This window comes from Rhagoletis zephyria, unplaced genomic scaffold (assembly GCF_001687245.7).
Source record: "Rhagoletis zephyria isolate East Lansing unplaced genomic scaffold, Rhagoletis_zephyria_1.1 Rzeph_scaffold_02365, whole genome shotgun sequence".
In the NCBI taxonomy this organism is placed as follows: Eukaryota; Metazoa; Arthropoda; class Insecta; order Diptera; family Tephritidae; genus Rhagoletis; species Rhagoletis zephyria.
Window position 1 is genome coordinate 64,827 of NW_016159449.1, and position 15,063 is coordinate 79,889.

Below are 15,063 nucleotides of genomic sequence, written 5' to 3' on the forward strand. Positions count from 1 at the left end.
TGGAAATGTACCATTGTACTACCACCAAATGGCGGTCAGGCAACACACGGCGGTGAAGTTGACATAGCCATCGGGAAGGCGAAAGCTCCCAAAGCCATGGGACAGGACGGAATATGCATGTTCATGCAGAAAACTTTGGGTCCTGCGGGAGTAGACTATTTAGCCATGGTCCTCAACCTGTCAATGGCCACTCTCGTCATTTCAGACATCTGGAGGATGGGGAGACTGCTCAAACCGGGTAAACCAGCCAACAAAGGAGTCTTATCGTCCGATGACCCGCCTTTCCCCGGTAGCTAAGGCAATACCGGCCTTGCTACTCCCGTATCTTGCGAACCACCTGACCCCAGCGAAGCATCAGCATGGTTTCCGTAAAGTGCGCAACAGAACAACTGCGCTTAACGCCAAAAAGACCCAGACGGACCTAAACCGCAACCGCCCCTGTGAGAGAACTATTCTAGTAGCGTTGAATCTGTCAAAGGCGTTTGATACTGTCAGTCCCTCCACGCAGCTAGAAGACATAGAGGCCTCTTTTTCTCCAACATAGACTCAAACGGTGGTCGGCGAATTATCTGAGTGGTCGACACTCGTCAGTAATTTTTACAGACAAATCGAGCAAACCTAGAAAAATAAAACAGAGGGTTCCACAGGGTGGTGTCCCTTCCCCATTACTGTTTAACTACTATATTTCCAAGCTCCCTCAACCACCAGAGGGAGTCTCGATTGTCTCTTACGGCATCTGGAAAAGGAATTGATGACTTGTGGTCGAAAGTAAACGGTTACCTCTAATAGCTTTCTCGCTTCTTCACTGCTAGGAGCCTGACCCTCTCCCCTACAAAATCCTCAGCTACCGTGTTAACCACCTTGACGAAGGAGGTTGGACTACCGCTGGGTATTCACGTTGATGACGCACCGATTCCGGCGGGGAATTAACCAAGAATACTCGGAATAACTTTTGACAGTCTGCTCTCCTTCTCTGCGCATACAACCGCAATTGTAAACAAAGTATAGAGCCTTCTAAATTACGCTGCACCACTGTTGTCACCGGGAACCAGTAGGACGCAGTGGATGCCAGGTGCAGACAACTCAGAAACCAGCACTCGACGAAACATCAGCAAATTCTCCCCATAAGGGAGCAAACCACAATGTTCTGCAAGCAATTCCGGCAAAAATGCTGCTGGCTCATAAGAAACAATCTGCTATTATTTATTTGGGAAAAATGCCTAAAACATTTTGATCGATCCGAAATGGGTTCATCCTTACGAAATTGATGGTGAGTCGAATTGATTGCCGAACAGCTTTTGTTTACATCTGAAACGTGTGCGTATGTATCTACAGTGTGAGTGTATTCAGCTCTCAGGTAATTTATTTTTATTTTGAAAACCTCTTCGTGAAATCCGTTTCCGTAACTTTTGTCATTTGTTTCCTAAAAGCAACCTAATGATGAGTTTTTTGACGCACTGTAACTATAATGTAAGTAAACTGCTAAGCAGGGAGACCTCCTTGCTGTAAGTGGTATGTAAATAAATATCCTTTTTGCTTGGCGTGTTGCCAAAAACCACAAAACAAATGAACTGGAACGGAGCGAATAACAGGCGCACAGCCAAAATAGCAATCAGGAAGCAAGAGCGAAGCGAATGAGAAATGAGTAGAAGAAACAACGAATAACTAAAATATTGCGTGACAAATAGAAAAAAATATGGGGCACAGCAACAGCGTAAACATGCCAGTATAGCTTACTATAAGAAGGTAAGAGAGAGTACAGAAGTAATGTAGGTATACTGTAGGTAAGCTAACATCAACAAATGGAACGGAATAGAGCTGGCGCTACGGTGGCCCTACAATACTATGTATGCAAGTAGCACAACGCTCAAGGGCTTCCGCAACAACTTCGGGGGAGGCATTCACTCAAGGAAACTAGCTTTAATATTAAAGGAAATATGGCGCCTTGGCTGTTATAGCTGACTACTCCCAGGCTAACAAAACTGCTATGAAGATTTGGGTTTGTATACATACATGTTTATGTATGCGTATATATAAATCAGTGGTCGGACTAAAAAACTTCTATTTGGTAGAATCTGGAAAAAATGTGATAGATTTAACAAAAAACGTTGCAGATCTTAATCTTAAGAGAGTTTATTTATTTTTCTTTTTGTTATGTATTACGAAACAGAAAATATAATAAGTACTTACAATGTCGGTTTCCAGGGTCGCCTAAGTACCTTGAAAAATGCGGACTTAAGGCGTAATTTGGATGTGCTAAAACCATTCCTAAATGATCCTGTAGTAAAATTCAGTCTCAATGCTACTGAACCCGACCTTGATAAAGCCCTACAATAATACACTGAGGTTCCAAACTTGAGGATAGGAACACTGGAGACGGCCTTTATAGACCCAGGTTTCAAGAAATAGTTCCGATGGTCATAGGTATGCCCAACCATATTCCAAGCGGAAGTTTTCGCAATTGAAGTGTGAAGAAGTCTTCGAAGAAGGACTAATAGGGCTACGATAACCATCATGTAGCATAGCCGGGCCACGTTAAGAGCACTTGACTCTTGCAAAACGGTGTCAAAGCTAGTAGGCAATTGCTTATAGGTACTGGAAAACCAGGAACCAATAACAGGGTAACCTTGTAGTGGGTTCCCGGCAATGAGGGCTACGATGGCAACGAAAGGGCGGACACTCTAGCGAAGATAAAGAACAGATCGGCTATACCATATTATGTTATGTTATGTTGTGTTATGCTATGTTACGTTATTTTATGTTGTTAAGTTATGTTATGCTATATTATCTTTTATGTTATGCTAGGGAATCTCTTATGTTGTGTTATGTTTTATTATTAGCTTATTTGTGTTTTGCTATGTGGTGTTTTATTATGTTATGTTGGATATATTATTTTATGTTGATTTGTTATATTATGCTTTATTATTTTATGTTATGTTATGGTATGCTATGTTTTGGATACTACGTTATTTAAAGTTATTTATGTTGTGTTATGTTATGTTATATTATGCTATGTTTATGCTAGGTTATATTGTAGTGTTTTATAACAATGTTATGATATGTTATGCTATGTTAAGTTAGGTTGTACAACGCATTTCACCTCATTTCACCTCAGCTCAACTCACCGTAACTCACCTCAACGCACCTTAATTATAATAGCTAAATTTCACCTGCAGGGCGAACACCAGTAATAATAAGAAGGACGCGAAATTTTAACAAGTTTTGGCTATTTTTCTTCTGTTTGTTTAGTGTTTATTTTTTAATTTTTTATTTTTTATAAAACTACAGGGTGTCCTAGACCACTTGTACATCCCCTCTAGAATGCTGAGAAATATTTTTTATTGAAAACCGCAAAATTTTTACCTACTAAATCGGGGATGCTCTATTTTTTTGTGTTATTACCGACATCCAGTTTCGACTAAAAATGGGTTAAAGTAATTCCGAACTTTAACTTGTCCTGGATTCCTGTTGAAAAGCGTTGAAAAAGGCACTTCTGAGAAAAAATATTCAAACAACAAGTTATGTATTTTTGTCCACAGAATCCGAATCTGTAGTGAAAACATGTACATCTTATTAGAAAATTGACTTCCGGTCAGTTTGACCCACTTCCGTTCGAAACCGGAAGTCGGTTATACCACCCACAGATAGAGCATCCCCGATTTAGTCTATGTTGTAGATGCTGAAAAATGTGCTAGATCTACTACAATGGGGTAGTAGTCCGAGCACTGGTATACATAAATACACACACACACATACACGCAGTTGTTTAAGTTTTACTTGACCCATTTGTGGACGACATAAGCAAATCGTTATTCTCTCCCACTTTTGTCATTGCTGTTGTTGCAGTGACCATTCGCCGTTAGCTATTGTGCAACTTGCATCTTATCCCAGTCACTAGCATTGGCAGCTAGCTAAGGAATTTTATGACCATTGAGGCGAAACTTTGACGTTAGTTTTGTTTTTTGCTTATGTTCTGACTTTTTGCGTTTGTTTTAAGTATTTGTTGTTCTTTAGCTTGTTTTCCAGTGATATTATTGTCCTGTTGCTCGACTTTTGTGCATATAAAGTTGCCACAAACGTTTACTTAACGCCAAAAGGCAAAATGCATATTCTTGCCCCTTTCATTCTATGCATATTCTTTTGATATTTTCATAGCTTTGATTACTGCATATTTTTTGTTATTTGTGTTTTTACTTTTGTTCATTTCTAGCGTCGGTAATAAACGTTGCTTTTATGACGTCAATTCTTGCCACACACGTACCAACATGCTAGTTTTTCTTTTTTTGATTTTCTGTAAAATTTTGTTTTGTATTTGCATTGGCCGCCGTTTCAAGTTTTGCAATTTTCTATGACTTTTGCTTCTTTGCTGCTCTTTTCTTTCTACCTTACTGCTGTTCTCTTAGAAAGTATGTTTGCAGATCGCATCCCCAAAGGCGCGGAAATACAAATTCATTTACATGCCAAATGCCTTTGGAGACCTCTCCATTACGATACAACTATGCAATTGTGAGCGTGTATTTATGCGAACATTTGGCTATGCAGGTCAACATGTCAGTTGCAATTTGCGATTGCAACAGTTGGCACCAGTGCGGTTGGTGTAATAAACAGCGGTTTGCTGTTATTTTTCCACGCATAACGAATGACTTTTGCTGCAGAATCTGCGACCAAGGGGATATCTACTATTAGAGCTGGCAATATGAAAATAGTAGCTGCTGTGTTTGCAATAAGTTAATAAAACGGAATTTACATTCTACCACCATTAAAATTTTAAATAAAAATTGTGACAGGACAAGCACTAAGTCCGGCGTACCGACCGTCATCATCTGGCTTACACATCGATTGGAAAGGATCAGGGGAACTCTATGAAGACGAAGATGATGCCTAAATAATGATATTGAAAAACACCAAAACTTCTGGTGTCTGGACTTGATCTTTTGCTGTGATAGCAAAAAATCAGAGGATTATAATCGTCAGAGATGATATCAGGAAAGAAAGTAGGATCCTTGGAAGTGGGTCTGACTCGCAATAGCAAAAGTGCAGTTAGGCAGGACAACACAAATTTAAGGGTGTGTAATTACCTGTGAGGTTACAAAATCCATGGAGCTTTGCAAGGCTGCGATCGATAAAAAGCTTAACAGGGCAGTTATGGCCAAGATAGTAAAAAAGTAAAAGGTAAAACAGTTTGAAAGACTTTTGGTATTCTAGCACAAAAGTCTTGGAAAAAAGCACTCTCATTCACCACTCACGGTGAAAAGCTGTTTTGAGAGAAAGAGTTTTTGCATCATTTAGCATACATGGCTCCAACAGTCGCAATGGCCGAGTGAGCAAAGTATAGGCGTGCCATTCGAGTGATTCGATTTCGAGTCCCCGGGAAGCAGAATTTTTTCTTCCTTTTTTTACAATTTTTTAATTTATTTTCTCTTAATTCTTAGATGTTATTATTTAGAAAAGAAACATATTTTTTTATTTTCATTTAATTTTTAATAACTTATTTTTTTAATTTAATTTGTTTTTCTTTTTTCAATTTTACTTTCCTTTCGAATTTTTTATTTTATTGTTTGAAGTAACAAAAAAATTTATTTGATTTTTAGAAACTAATTTTATTTATTTTTTGTTTTTAATTCAATCTTTATTTTTTTCTTTATTTCATGTTCTTTTAATCTTTAAATTTAATTGTTCTAAAAAGAAAAATATGTTTTGTATCATTTAATTTTTAGAAACTTATTTTATATATTATATATTTTTTTAATTCCTTTTGGTTTTTCTATTGCTAATTTCATTTTTTCTTTGATTTATTAATTTAATTTTTTTTGTCTTCTTTTAAATTTACTTTTACTTTAATTTTTAGAAATTTTAAAAATTAAAATACTTTCATTTTTTCACTTAATTTAATTTTTAAGTACCATTTGCTTTTTGATTTTTTTGACGAAGAGAATTGTTATTTTAAGTATATTTTTTTATTTTATTTTTTTCTTTATTTCAACTTTTTCTTGTTTGCTTCTTATTGATTTTTTTCTTTTTCTTATTTAATGTTGAGATTTTATTTTTGCATAAAGAAGAGAATTGTTATTGTAAGTATATTTAATTTTTAAAACTATATATATTTTTTGCTTTATATAAACTTTTTCTTGTTCTAATTTATTTTTCTTTTATTGTTTCAAAAGAAAATATATATGTGCACACTTGTGCACAAGAGTATTATAACTTTGTTCGCATAACGGTTGTTTGTAACAGCCACAACGAATCGAGATAGATATAGCTAAATGTATACATAAATGCTCAGAATGAATAGAGAAATCGATTAAGCCATGTCTGTCCGTCCGTCCGTCTGTCCGTGTACACGATAACTCGAGAAGAAATTGAGATATGTCAACGAAAATTGGTAAATAGGTTTGGCCCTTTATCCAAGGTAGGTTTGGATTAAAAATGGGCAAAACCGGACAATCACCACGCCCATCTCCCACATAACGGTATTTTCAAAATATGCAAAAACTACGATATTTCCGCAAATACTGGATCCAACTTGTTGAAAGCTGGAAATAAGGGTTATGCAATTTTTGAAAAATGGGCGTGGCACCGCCAACTTATGATGAAATGTAGTCCGTTCATCATCAAACTCGGTGCGAACATTGCTTAGGACTTGACTAAGAAACCAGTTGAAATATTTTGGAAAATGGGCATGGCACCGCCGACTTACGCCTACATATGTTAATCTCGGTAACCATGTTATCAATTTCTACCAAACTCGGCACATTTATCTACCTTGGCGCAAAAAAAAAATATGTTGAAAATTTTTGAAATCGGACTAAAGTTACTACCCCTTACCATATAATGGGAAAATTCCGAAATACGAGAACTCCAAAATTTCAATAACTATCAACAAGCTCCTAACATGATACAAGATTACTGATTTTTGTGAAATGGGCGTGTTACCAACCACTTCTGACAACATACATAAGTGTATATCGATAACCGTCTTACCGACTTCCACCAAACTTGGTTCAATAAATTCAGTATATCATATCATATTATCGAAACTCGAAATCATGCAGTTTACTGAAATGTGAAAGAACGACATTAAGTACATGCGCCGGGTATATAAAGCTCGGTTTCGCCCGAACTTACCCTTCTGTACTATTTAATTTACTTAAATTTTTAAAAACTTATTTCTAAAAGACTAACAGAATAAGGTTAAGACCTCCTCTTTAGCAGCTCTTTCAATTAGTCTTTCGAAAGACAGTAACGAGCTTGCAAGATAGTTTCCAATATTGACAATTGTCTTACGAAAGACTTTTGTCTTATGGTGAGTTGAAAGATAGTTTGCCAGAATTGCCCTGCAAGTCTACACGGGAGACGTCAGTATAGAGCCTGTCAGACGTGGCAATATTTCCGTCTTTCGCACGCAATTCGCTGTCAAATTGAGAAAGAGAAATTTTATTTCGATGTGTGAACAGCCAGAAAGATCTTTCTGTCACCCTTCGGAAATCAGTTTCAGAAATAAAAGTTGCAAGGTGGGACTGCAACAGCAAGAGCGAAAATCGATTTCGGAAATATATTTCAACTTGCTCGTGCTGCACTAGCAATTTATATTTCTTCTGCAAGTGCTGTCAAACTAATCGAGTGTTGCCGTGTGGCCCTGATCGTGAATTTGTGTAAAATGATAAAAAATATTGTTGAATTAAATATCAAAAATGCTTGAAATATATTATTTTGCTTAATATACTTAATCGTTGTCCTGTTGCTCGACTTTTGTGCATATAAAGTTGCCACAAACGTTTACTTAACGCCAAAAGGCAAAATGCATATTCTTGCCACTTCCATTCTATGCATATTCTTCTGATATTTTCATAGCTTTGATTACTGCATATTTTTTGTTATTTATGTTTTTACTTTTGTTCAACTCTAGCGTCGGTAATAAACGTTGCTTTTATGACGTCAATTCTTGCCACACACGTACCATCATATTAGTTTTTTTTTCAGTAAAATTTTGTTTTGTATTTGCATTGGCCGCCGTTTCAAGTTTTGCAATTTTCCATGACTTTTGCTTCTTTGCTGCTCTTTTCTTTCTACCTTGCTGCTGTTCTCTTAGAAAGTATGTTTGCAGATCGCATCCCCAAAGGCGCGGAAATACAAATTCATTTACATGCCAAATGCCTTTGGAGACCTCTCCATTACGATACAACTATGCAATTGTGAGCGTGTATTTATGCGAACATTTGGCTATGCAGGTCAACATGTCAGTTGCAATTTGCGATTGCAACAGTTGGCACCAGTGCGGTTGGTGTAATAAACAGCGGTTTGCTGTTATTTTTCCACGCATAACGAATGACTTTTGCGGCAGAATCTGCGACCAAGGGGATATCTACTATTAGAGCTGGCAATATGAAAATAGTAGCTGCTGTGTTTGCAATAAGTTAATAAAACGGAATTTACATTCTACCACCATTAAAATTTTAAATAAAAATTGTGACAGGGCAAGCACTAAGTCTGGCGCATCGACCGTCATCATCTGGTTTACACACCGATTGGAAAGGATCGGGGGAACTCTATGAAAGCGGGGATGACGCCTAAATAATGATATTGAAAAGCACCAAAACTTCTGGTGTCTGGACTTGATCTTTTGCTGTGATAGCAAAAAATCAGAGGATTATAAAGGAAAGAAAGTAGGATCCTTAGAAGTGGGTCTGACTCGCAATAGCAAAAGTGCATTGAGGCAGGACAACACAAATTTAAGGGTGTGTAATTACCTGTGAGGTTATAAAATCCATGGAGCTTTGCAAGGCTGCGATCGATAAAAAGCTTAACAAAAAAGCTGGCCAAGATAGTAAAAAAGTAAAAGGTAAGGCAGTTTGAAAGACTTTTGGTATACTAGCACAAAAGTCTTGGAAAAAAGCACTCTCATTCACCACTCATGGTGAAAAGCTGTTTTGAGAGAAAGAGTTTTTGCATCATTTACCATACATGGCTCCAACAGTCGCAATGGCCGAGTGAGCAAAGTATAGGCGTGCCATTCGAGAGATCCAAGTTCGAGTCCTCGGGCAGCAGAATTTTTTCTTTCTTTTTTTACATTGTTTTAATTTGCTTTCTCTTAATTTTTAGATTTTATTGATTAAAAAAGAAACCTATTTTTTATTTTCGTTTAATTTTTAAAAACTTACTTTTTTAATTTAATTTGTTTTTCTTTTGTTAATTTTATTTTATTATTAAAAAAAATATGTTAATTGGTTTTTAGAAACTAATTTTAATTATTTTTTTATTTTCAATTTAATTTTTATTTTTTTGTTAATTTCATGTTCTTTTAATTTTTACATTTAATTGTTCTAAACAGAAAAATATATTTTTTATCATTTAATTTTTAGAAACTTAATTTATTTATTATATATTTTTTAATTCTGTTTGGTTTTTCTATCGTTAATTTCATTTTGTTTAATTGTTAAATTTAATTGTTTTTTGTCTTCTTTTAAATTTACTTTTACTTTAATTTTTAGAAATTTTACAAATAAATTTTTTTTTTTCATTTAATTTATTTTTTAAGTGTTAATTGCTTTTTTCTTTTTCCAATTTAATTTTTAGATTCTATTTTTGCATGAAGAAGAGAATTGTTATTTTAAGTATATTTAATTTTTAAAAATATATTTTTATTCTTTATTTAAACTTTTTCTTGTTTGCTTCTTTTAGATTTTTTTCATTTTCTTATTTAATTTATTTGTTATTTTAAGTATATTTAATTTTTAAAAATATACATTTTTTTGCTTTATATAAACACATTCTTTTGTTCTGATTTATTTTTCTTTTATTGTTTTAAAAAGAAAATATATATGTTTTTATACCCGAGCGCACTTGCGCACAAGGGTATTATAACTTTGCTGTCATAACGGTTGCTTGTAACAGCCACAACGAATCGAGATAGATATAGCTAACTGTATACATAAATGCTCAGAATGAAAAGAGAAATAGATTAAGCCATGTCTGTCCGTCCGTCCGTCTGTCCGTGTACACGATAACTCGTGGAAAAATTGATATTTGCCAACGAAATTTGATAAATAGGTTGCCCTTTATCCAAGGTAGGTTGGGATTGAAAATAGTTAGAACCGGACATTCACCGCTCCCGTCTCCCATATAACCGTATTTTCGAAATATGCAAAAACTACGATATTTCCGCAAATACTGGATCCAACTTGTTGAAAGCTGGATATAAGACAGTTATGCTCACTTATGATGAAATGCCATATCTCTGTAGTCCGTTCATCACCAAACTCGGTGCGAACATTGCTTACGCCTACATATGTTTATCTTGGTAACCGTTTTATCAATTTCTACCAAACTCGGCACATTTATCTACCTTGGCGCAAAAAAGCAATATGTTGCAAATTTTTGAAATCGGTTTAAAATTACTACCACTTGCCATATAATCGTAAATTTCCGAAGTACGAGAACTCCAAAATTTTAATAACTATCAACAATCTCCTAACATGATACAAGATTACTGATTTTTGTGAAATGGGCGTGTCACCACCCACTTCTGACAACATACATAAGTGTATATCGACAACCATCTTACCGACTTCCACCAAACTTGGTTCAATAAATTCAGTATATCATACCATATTATCGAAACTCGAAATCATGCAGTTTACTGAAATATGAAAGAACGACATTAAATACATGCGCCGGGCATATAAAGCTCGTTTTCACCCGAACTTATCCTCCTGTACTATTTAATTTAATTAAATTTTAAAAAACTTATTTCTAAAAGACTAACAGAATAAGGTTAAGACCTCCTCTTTAGCAGCTCTTTCAATTAGTCTTTCGAAAGACAGTAACGAGCTTGCAAGATAGTTTCCAATATTGACAATTGTCTTACGAAAGACTTTTGTCTTATGGTGAGTTGAAAGATAGTTTGCCAGAATTGCCCTGCAAGTCTACACGGGAGACGTCAGTAAGTTGCCTTGTTTCTCAATAACGGACACTAGGATTGCAAAACCATAAAATTCTGCATCGTGATATGTATGATGTACACGTTCAGATAAATGATTACAGCAAGTTGCAACTCATTCCAGGCTTTTATCAAATATTTCAGGATTTTTTTTTTAAATACAAGTTACTTTAAGAAATGCCCGTTCCGATTAAGTGGTCTACTGTGGTGTCCATAAGATAGGAGGGAAAATACATACGAAGAAATCTAATGAATTCTTGAAAGCCCGTCGCATACACTTTCGAACCGTTTCTAAAATTTTCAATTTCTCAACCTCATTTCTCATTTGTAAATAAAGTTTTTGGTTACGTTCACACAGAAAGCGGAGCCGAGCCGAGCGAAGCCCTTCCGAGCTGAGTAAAGCTTTCAAATTTCTGTAGCTATATGAAAGTGTTCATACAGCAAGCTTTTTCATAAGCGTTTTGGAGCTGAAAGCAAAGCAGTTTTTGATTTTGAATTTTTTATTTAATTTTTCAACTTCATGCCGCTGATGCAAACAAAATAGCAAAATATTCAAATAAAAACGAATTTTACAACTAATCTTTTGAATTGAGCAAATATTTTAGCCGCTTTTCATTGACGGTAAGTTTTGTTGTATCTTTGCAGCCGAGTTCATGAGAAAAGCTCCGCTTCGCTTCTCCGAAACAGCAGCTAAGTATATCTTCTACCAATTTCCATAGTCGTTGTTTTTACACCACTTGACATCGGCCTTTTATCCAAAAAATATCGTCCCGTCAAATTTGCGCTAAGGCGCCTTCAATGGCACTTTGGCAATATTCGAACTGCCAGCAACTCGTAAGTGACCGAGTGGGTGGAAACGCTTTCAATTAACCGAACATTTTAACTCAATGCACTCACGAGCTTGCGTATGAGTATGTGAACGTAATTTAATTTGTCGGGAGTAAGTTTAAAAAAAAAATTTAACAACAACAACATCAACAAACAAAGAATTACCGCATAACCGCACAACAGAATGCAGCAAAAAATTCCGACACTCTTATTTCATGTTATTGTTGCATTTTTTGTATTGGTTATTTGCATGTGCAACACTTACTTATGTACATACCGCCCCCGGCACAAACGCCGCCACTACCGCCACCTGCTTTTGCTCAGCTTCGAGGCGGATAGGGTGGCGGTTCAACAGCACCACAAATGAAAATGAATTAATCCGCAACATAGACATTTAATTACAGGCTGCACACAAAGGAGATACATATTGTAAAAAAGAAATAACCGCAAACATGTGCAACATAGTTCAAAAGGCCGCGTATGTTTGTTTGTGTGTTGTGGTGGATATACGTATAAAAAAATTAAAAGTAGCTGAAAGGCTTTCGAAACGCAGACGTGAGTACGTACATATGTATGTACGTAGTTGGCGTAAGCCATGCGACGAACAAAACTGCCGCAGACAGACACGTATGCATACACACGCACATATGGATACGAAAAGATGAATAATCGAGCTTATCGAATTTATCGTACACTCAAAATTTTATTTATTTGTGTCTTTTGTGGCATATTTACTCAGTGACAGACATGGCGCAGGCACACTGGATTTAAATGGATAGGAATTTTTGAGGATGGAATGCACTGGTATTATTTGGTATTAAACCCTCTGCAATGCAATAGCACTTTTACTCAGTAGTAAGAGGAAAAAACACAACCTCGAGTGCTTCGTTTTTGACTTCTATTTATCGAAAAATATTTTTTACACTTTTCCTCAACGCTTTTAATTTTTGTTTACAAATGCAGCACTGCTGATCAATTGACAGCGTCCATGAATTTTCCAGAAGAAAAACTCGGAACTAAATCCTTTAACTTTTGGCTAAGAGAGAGAGAGAGAGAGAGAGAGAGAGAGAGAGAGGGAGAGAGCTAAAGTTACCCCAGTAGGAAAAGGTAAGGCTATAATCGAAAACCTCCCCCACTATATGCATATGTATGTCGGCAAGTAATGGGTCGGGCGTAGATTTAAAAAACTATAAATAAAATCCACAAATAAAAAAAAAAAAAAGAAGAAACGTGTCCGAGCCCCAGGATTTGAAAGCGGGACCAACAAGTAGGCAGTCGAACGCGCATCTATTCTAATGTATTCGCTATTTTCCCAGTGGGTCTCACGAAAATGTAGTCAGGTACAGGATTTTTGGTCCCTGGAACGCTTTTCTTCTAAATTTTGACTAAAACCAGGGGTATGCTCTGTATTGCGATTCGAAACTGAATGTGATTCGAAAGGTGACACGGACTAATATAAATTCATAGTGAAATGCAATCGAATCCGAATGAATTGCTTTTCGAATCGCCATAGAAAGTAGACACTTGCAAATCTTTCTACTAACGCAATTTGGTATCGATTCCGCCGGCGAACGCAACGGAGCCCCCATTAACCAGTTGTTCCTGCATTTACGTCGTATAGATGTGAGGGTGTTGTGGTTTCGACAGAACGGCACCACGTGTCATACATCGAGCGCGACCATCGACTTATTAAAGACGAAGTTCGAAAATGGCCCGGTCAATTGGCAACAGAGATAATGCGATCTAACGTCTGTGGACTTTTTCCTTTGGGTTACATGAAAATTTTGATGGTTTGTGCCAACAGATCAGAGGCGTTAGGCGAGCTCAGAACGATACTGAACGCTAAACTGCCGGTATATAGGCCGAAATGTTTGTTAGAGTGGCCGAATATTGGGTCCAACGAATAGATAAAAGTCTGATATCGAATTCAATTATTGAATGGCATTGCAATTTATTGAAGATTGAAAAAAACTTTTATATGTAGGCGCGTACGTATACAGTGGTGGAAGAAATAACAGGACACTTTTTATTTTGAACAGTTTTGGCTATATTTCTTTTGTTTATTTGATGTTTGATATTTTTTTATAAAATTCTAGCGCATTATATAATAAGGACTTTATATGTACATCCACATTTCAAACTTTGTACAAAAATTTAAAAAATTCAATATATCTTACCAAAATTCCCAAAAAATTTAAGTAAACATGCAGTTTTATAGCCCATTTAATTTGATTTGTCTGTGTTGTGCATATTCTTCCATATAAAGTAGGCTCGACAATGCTCAAAATTTCTTTTTATATGAAAGAAAATGCCTAGCAGCGTCAGCAAAAAAAAAAAAACGATATTAACAATAAGCATCAATCTTGCTCAAAAACTGTCCGGCGTTAGCAATTCCTCTGCAGGTTATATTTAATAAGTCCTTATCTTCAGGCACCTTCCTGAATGAATGGAAACTTACTACCATCACACCATTTTTTAAAAGTGGACGAAAAAATGATGTTCGCAACTATAGGCCGATTTCCAAGTTGTCGACCATCTCGAAACTTTTTGAAACCATAGTTAAGGATAAGATTTATTTTGCGGTTAAGTCTTTGATCAACCCAAACCAGCATGGTCATGGTATGGTATGTTATCGTTCTCGAAAGGTCTCCAAGTCGATTGCATTTATACAGACTTCTCTAAGGCATTTGATAGAGTGTCGCACATGATTCTAATTAACAACTTAGCCTGCTTGGGCTTTCACTCCATCTTTCTGCAGTGGCTTAGATCATACCTGACGGATAGATGCTGTGTGGTATCAATAGACGGTGTTTTGTCGAACCACTTTGTTGCTACTTCAGGTGTTCCCCAAGGAAGCATCTTGGGGCCCCTTCTCTTTGTCCTTTTTATCAATGACATCAGTAAATGTTTTTCTTCAAATTGTCTGCTTTATGCCGATGATTTGAAAATTTTTTCAACTGTTAAGGACTCAGTGGATGCTCGGAAGCTACAATGTGATCTGGATAATCTCCATCGCTGGTGCGAGAGGTCGCGTCTCTCCGTAAATATTAAAAAATGTTTCCATATAACGTTTTCGAGGCGTCATACCAATTTTGACACAACATACAACATTGCTAATCATGCACTACAGAATGTTACAGAGTTTAAGGACCTCGGAGTTATTTACGACTCGAAATTTTCGTTCAGTAGTCATATTAACTTTATACTCTCAAAATCGTATTCAGTTCTGAGCTTCATTCGTCGCAATTCATTCGAGTTTTCGGATCCATATACCTACAAACTGCTATATACGGCTCTTG

General features: G+C 36.1%; 1 long non-coding RNA gene across 1 annotated transcript; it reads right to left on the reverse strand.

Moving 5' to 3' along the window:
• Nucleotides 1-788: 788 nt before the first annotated feature.
• Nucleotides 789-14,681, reverse strand: LOC108366666 (uncharacterized). Its single transcript, XR_001848128.1, has 4 exons — nt 14,487-14,681; nt 12,731-12,732; nt 1,139-1,147; nt 789-800 (listed from the first exon to the last, which is right to left on the reverse strand). It is a non-coding gene; the product is annotated as an uncharacterized LOC108366666 (long non-coding RNA).
• Between the last annotated feature and the right edge of the window lie 382 nt (nt 14,682-15,063).